Raw genomic sequence first — 6,803 nt, forward strand, 5'->3', positions numbered from 1 at the left:
TGTTTTGTGTCAGTCTGCTGAGACGAGGTCATAACACGTGTACAAGAGACAATATTTTTATTTCCCGCTTAAAACCGGTGGTTTTTTCATAAGTTCCGCTTCAGTCAATTATTAAGTTTCGTTCACTAACAAATAATAATAGTAAAAAGCAGTGGATAACGCATCTGAGTTCGTGGCTTCCTTGACTAGACTGTCATTCACCCGAAAGAGCTTTAATCATGAGGAGTTTTTCCCGTATCGTCCGCACCGTTGGGCCACGCACTTTGCAACCCGCTACGAGATTCAGAACTCTGCAGACAAGGCGAGCGGTGTACATGCATGCAGTTGCAGCGTCTTCGCCGCGAACAGCTTTGCGAAACTAACAAAAAAAGCAATCTTATTGTTTGTCTTCTAATTCAACGCTTAATGCAGAGCTCAAGTTCGTTCGCTTCTTGCACAGGACTTGCGATGACGTAAGAATGCCGAACTCTTACTATAGATTTTAAGTTATATAACATTGAGGTCTACACACTATCCTTTTAATGACAGCCAATCGGAGCTCGGCGTCGTACTGACGACACCGCGACAGCTGCGCGAGGTGCTGGCACTCTGCATAGAATTAGTGCTGCAGGTTGATCATTTCGCTCAGTGCGGAGCCGGCGTGTTTTCAATCTTCTCATACAAGCAGAGGTTCGTTTACACCCTCCGCAGACTTTAATTTCCCCACAGCTGCTGAGCGGAGGCGGACAATATGTCTGTCGGCCCCAGCTGTTACCAGGGCCAGCTTCAACGAGACCGAGTCACGCACTCCCTGTTCGGGTTCCCGCCGCCAGGGTGCATAGACCGTAGCGGTCGTGGCTACAATTAGACTGGCCTGAAAAGGGTTTACTGTTGACCGTATGCTGATGGTACGTTGTGTGCGGAAACCACTGCTGGTCTCTTGGAAGGCTCGGCCAGGCATTGTCTGAAATGTCACGACCTGGTCCAGGCCGCACTGTCTGGGTGGAGGGCCCGCGCTCCTGCGGTTGGCTCGGATGGACCGTATTCGATCGCGTCGTGTTTGGGAGTCCATCCAAAAAAGTCTTTTGTCCTTTGTTAGCGGGAGCCGATAATTGGGTTCGTTCGGAACCTTGTTTGACAGAATTACGCGCATTAAATTGGAGAAAACTTAAATATGTCGGCGTCGGTGTGACATGATTGACTGTATTGAAGTCGGGCGGTTGGAATTACATTTGATACACGATGTTTGACTTTGCGAGGAAATAGAATAGAGAGAGAAATACGATTTTTGATTAGTTCGAACAGTCAATACGTGTGTCGGGAAATCTGACCATTATTGACAATTTAATTAGTGTAGTAATATGCGCCCAGCAGTACATTTGCCTGCAGAGCATTTGGTGATACGGAGAAATGCACACGAATCTAAGCCATACTAAGGTTTTACGCCAAGGAAACAAAAACACGCAGTAAAAAAAGTCGAAGACAACAGATACGCGTTGTCTTGTGCTGACTCTCACTTTTTGTTCCTGTGTTTGTTTGGCGTAAAACCTCAGTATGAGTCCTAACCAACTAGCCCCACTTGCGGTCTGAAAGGTGCCCTGAGGGAATTTTTGAGATCACCTAAATATGGCGATAACTCACTCTAAGCACCCTAGAAATCCACAAATTATAACGATGCGCGACCGAATTTCCTATTAAAAAAAGGGATCAAAGATTGAACACGCTGAGGTCATCTGCGGTGATGGGATGTCTCCGGCAGCCAGAACGACACCTGAAAAATGAAAACGCGGCATTTCTTTAAGATTGCAAACGCTGTTATTACGAAATGTATTGGCTTTTGAAGCCAATTCGAGCCAACCAGGTCAATAACAGATGACTACAGCCAATAATAGCCAAATGAAGTCAATCAAATCTGTGAACAGGCCAATTGCATAAAATACAAATATTAGCGACTAAGAGTCATGCATAGCCATTTCAAGCCAATCTGACCAAGAGCATATTCCAATAGCTAAGCTAATCGCACCCTTGAAACCCCAATGCCTCAGAAGTGTGAATAATAGTCGCTAATAGTTATGCCTAACCAAATGAAACTGATCTGGTCAAGAATAGTTCCCAAAAACCAATATAAGCCAGTTGAAGCCAATCTCAATATTAAGGACATGCATATCCCAACATAGTTAAAGTTTAGCTAATAATAACGACTTGAAGTTTCCCTAACATATAAATAGTCAAATAACTAGAAATAATGGCTAATAGCCTGGAATAGGCATCTAACTACACAGGGTACATATGAAAACAAAGTTTACTGATTTGCATATGAACTTTCTGGAAAATATCAATTTATATAAAATGTCCATAGCCAAGTGTTTCTCAAATTTATCGCTAGCTATGTAGTTTTTTAACGATAGTGTAAAGGGGGGGGGGGGGAGACAGCGAAGTGCATGCCTGCTATCAAATTAATTTCAATTTAATTGCAGTATTATGTTCCCTCTCCGCGAAAAATTTTAATTTTTCGCGGAGAGGGAGCATAATACTGCAATAATTGCCTAACAAATGTCCAATATGTTTTTTTTTTCGTCTCCCGCGGGAGTGATGTCTCCGGTCGTCAGCTCTCGAGCGCTCTCTCGCTAAGTTTAATTGTAGTCCGGGCTGTATGGACAATGAGCCGCGCTCATTCGAGATATCACTCCGCGGTTCTACCGGTCGGAGGCGCGAAGATCCCTCGCTTGCTATTGGCTGACGGTGGTTCTGGTTTCGGAACACGCTCCTTCCATCGCCTGAAATGACCTCGTTGTGTTGTGATATTTGGTGTTTTTTTAATAGGGAAATGCTTAGAGCCCGCAGAGGGAGTAATCGCCATATTTAGGTTATCTCAAAACTCTCCTCAGGGCACCTTCAATTCAAATTCGGGGTTACGTAGAAGACAGCAGAAGCACATAGACGCCTAAGTAACTTCAGGTTCGGGTGCTTTTGACCATGTTTAACGTCCGCAAGCTCACCTGTGACATTGAATTGCTTTCGTTAAATAATACGTTTAATTAGACTGCTTCGATAGAAGGGTTACTTGCCCTTACCCTCTTTTGGCGCCCAGAGTTTTTGGAAGCCTCCACCTTGGTGCGTTTTTTTTTTTCTTCTTTTTAACCCATAGTGAAGATTCCTTATCGTGTTTGTCTAACTTTATGGCCTACAGCGCGCAAGCTCAAGGCGTGTTATATGCAAAGGCCTCTCCTCTGCTTAATGCGGGCTAACCGCAAGTGCCGTAAGATTTGCACTGCCATCTTCTGGGCAGTGTAACGCGCCACGAACATGTGCAGTCGCTCTCTTCTGCGTAAGGTCAAGCACTGTGTATGCGTCCACGGCCTAGTGCTTTGGCATTTTGTGCCCCAGTGATAAGTGCTGGCAAGGTGCATAGCTGCCCAAGCGGTTTCGTTGCCGAGGGGTGATCAAAAACATAAAAAGCTCGCGCTTGTCACCATTGGGAATAATCTATCGTAAGGTGATGCGAAGTACAGGGAGTTCCAAGAAAATAAAACCGCGTTTTTTGGCCGTGGGAAGTAAACTATGTTCCGCAGAAAGTTTAAACACTGTGAGAATGGGACTCTATAACGGCTGGGACAGAACGCTCAAGTTTGAGAAGATGACGTTATCTGGTTCAAAATGTAAATAGAAATGACTAAACGTTTTTTATGAACCAATGTCCCCCTATGCGTAATATTGTCAAAAAGAACTGACATTGGGGACGCATGTAGGATTTATATGAATAAAAAGAACCACTTGGCCAGCAACAAAGGGAGTACTGTTTTCTGCATTGCCGATCAATTTTTTTCCCACTGAAATATATGAGACAGACGCACATAATCTCATTTATTGTTTTGGCAATAATAGTTTTAGGCGAACTTTGGCTTATAAAAAATCTTGTTATGCTCAATTGTATTTTGATAAAGGTAACGTAATGTTCTAAAACGTTTGCGGTTTATCCCAACCACTAGCATTACATTATCACAATGTTCGAAATTTCTGCGATGCTTGCAGTTTATTTACGCAAGCCGAAGAGCATGATTTTTTTTTTAGGAACGCCCTGCACATTCAATGCTTCATCGGAAATAAAAAAAAATAAAAAAACCAATTAGAAGGCAAAGCGTTGTAAAGCATGAATGGCCAAAGTGTCCTTAGCTCCGCTAATACGCGATATAATGAACTTTGTGCGACACTCGAGGATGCTTGGACGCGACTTTAAAAAGTGATTCGCACCCGAGTACTTGCACGCTAAAAAGGTGCAGTTTTAGGCTTTCCTATTTCTACTTTTCATAACAATGCACAAAAGCTGCCAGGTGAACTGTTATGACTAGGCGAATTGCTTAGCTTCTGCTGATATTCATCTTGTGAATCGTTAGGCGGCCTACCAAGATGGCCTTCATGATCTAACTACCACTGCTAGGCTATACTTAGAAAGTCTACGAGTTCGGCAAGAAATCAATACTGTTAATGAGCAAAGGGGGGACAAGCCGATGGAGGCGTCATTCTCTCCCTAATTAAGGGCGACGCCCTAATTATCACGGCCGTTACGCAGCTACCTTTTTGATTTTAGGCTCTGCTTCTTGTTTACATTGATCTCGGTCATTGAACCATTAACTGAACTCGCAGTTTGAGTATGTTAGCTTAAGCCATTATGTGTGACGGCGTTATGGGCATGTTATTTTGTTTCAAAAACGCAGTTATGGCGCCGTACAAACTCCATCATCACGAGGTTTTGTTTCCCCCTGGCAACGGTGATGACGTGTGTGCGTCCTTGTTCCCCGAATGTTGAAAGCACCCATAACGATCTTTGGAGCATCCTTTAGGTTTATGTATACTCCAACGTAACATCAGTGGGCGTCCGACATCAGCGGCCAAGTATGGATTAATTCCCATTTGGCTGCCTGGACGATACCCCTTTGTTCGACCGCGACGCCGACAAAAGCCTGCTAGAGCTGGGTGCGCTGAAGCGGAGAGCGGGTACGCGCCGAAGAGTGATAGACGTCGGACAAGACAACGGACGAGCGGATCGTCCTCTGTCTTGTATTATCTGAACACACAGCGGTACGCTGCTACTGCTGCGAGGTGGCCCATGCTTGCAGAACGCTTAAATTAGGCTCACATCGCTAATAAATTATACAAAAGACAGTTTGCAGACAATGTCGGAGGCGTGTTTCTTTCTTGGACACTGGTCGGGAGAAAACTGCGTGGAGCTATGCTCGAAGCATAAAGCAAACGTCCTTCGATCATACCTGAGGCATGTCCGCGGGTCATTCTGTTATTGCGTCTGCAGACCTTTGTATCACGTATGCGCAGTGTGATTTGCGGCTTTACGGCTGTGCAGGATACGTCATTGTTTGCTTTAAAAAAAATTTGTACTTCGCGTACTTTGTTTTAGTATGTTGATAAAAGTTCAGGTTGCCGGCGTTTCTGCTCTCAACCAGTGCGTTTTTTTTTTAACGAGTAAGTTAGACAACTTATCCCAAGGAATTCGGGACATCGACCACTTGCGCCATCTATTGGCAGTTGTGTACAAGCAACTAAATAGCAATGAAATCTCCCCGGTCAAAATCAAATGACGGAACGTTCTCCAGAATATACTCAGATAAGTGAGACTTATTAGTCCAAAAACATTTGCATTAAGCTATGACTGTTTCTGAACATTCCTGAAGAAAAATTCGATTTCCTCCATCGACTTCCATAGAAATCTTCGCAACGTTTTTTTTTATATTTCTACCAAATTTATAGAACAACCTTTAAGTACTTCCCAAAGTTCTCAAAGGAATGTATAGTAGGGACTGTACGCCAACAAAATTTTGTATGCGTCTCACCTATAACTGAATTCTCCTAGGTTTCCTGAGAGGTTATGAATTAAATCTCCATTTCTTGCGCTGTAAATGTATCTTTCTTGTAGCATGATAAATACTAGAAAAAATATCGCTTTACGTTTTCGAAATTAGATTTATGCAGACAACGTTTTCGTGAGATTATAATTTTATTCATTTTGTTTTATTTATTAATACTGCCGCGCGCCTAGCTGGCCAAGTGGGCAGCGCGGCCGTGGCCTAACGGTTATCGTGCTTGCCTCACACGCGAAGAGCCAGGGTTCGATTTTATTCTGTTCCCTTTTTGTTTTGGGCACAGGTTCGCCCCATTAAACGTTTAGTTTCTTCAGTTACCATCGCCTCATCAATTGTCAATCGTGACAATACTGCATATAAGCTGAAATTTTAGCTGGTGCGTATAGTGTTCCAAGATGCTCTCCGATTGCAAACCGAAAATTAAAAACCCGTCGAATTTGTGCGGTTTCTCAGAAAGCCTTAAAATGCTTTGCGTGCCTTCTATCGTTCTGCAATTTGTTGATTTAGCGTTTTTCGACGATGCTGGGCAATTTTCTAATTGAAACCATGCCCTTAAACACAGTATTAAAAAGTTAATTACTGAAAAATAATTACCAATCTAATTATTTAGGACTTTAATAATTTTCCTAAATAGGCTCCTGGCCTAGGACCATAACGACACAAGCCTTTTTTTTGTTGCGCTGCGTAGTTTTCGCAATATCGAATTTGTTCACCTTTCGTGAAACACCCTGTTTACATTTGTCGAAGTATCACTGCTTGTCAACGAGGAGAAAACGTCAGGCGTTTCGTAAGCCGCGTCAGAAGAAAGGCAGAAAGCACATAAAATACAAAGGACGGGACAGCTGACGTATCGTACGTAGAACGTGACGGAAAGCCTGAGATTGCCAGTGCCGCGCATTTTCTGCGTGGTCGGATTTGAAAGATGCCTCGGCCATTTTGCTGTACATG

This window comes from Ixodes scapularis, unplaced genomic scaffold (genome assembly GCF_016920785.2).
Source record: "Ixodes scapularis isolate PalLabHiFi unplaced genomic scaffold, ASM1692078v2 PGA_scaffold7__128_contigs__length_106722199, whole genome shotgun sequence".
Lineage (NCBI taxonomy): Eukaryota > Metazoa > Arthropoda > Arachnida > Ixodida > Ixodidae > Ixodes > Ixodes scapularis.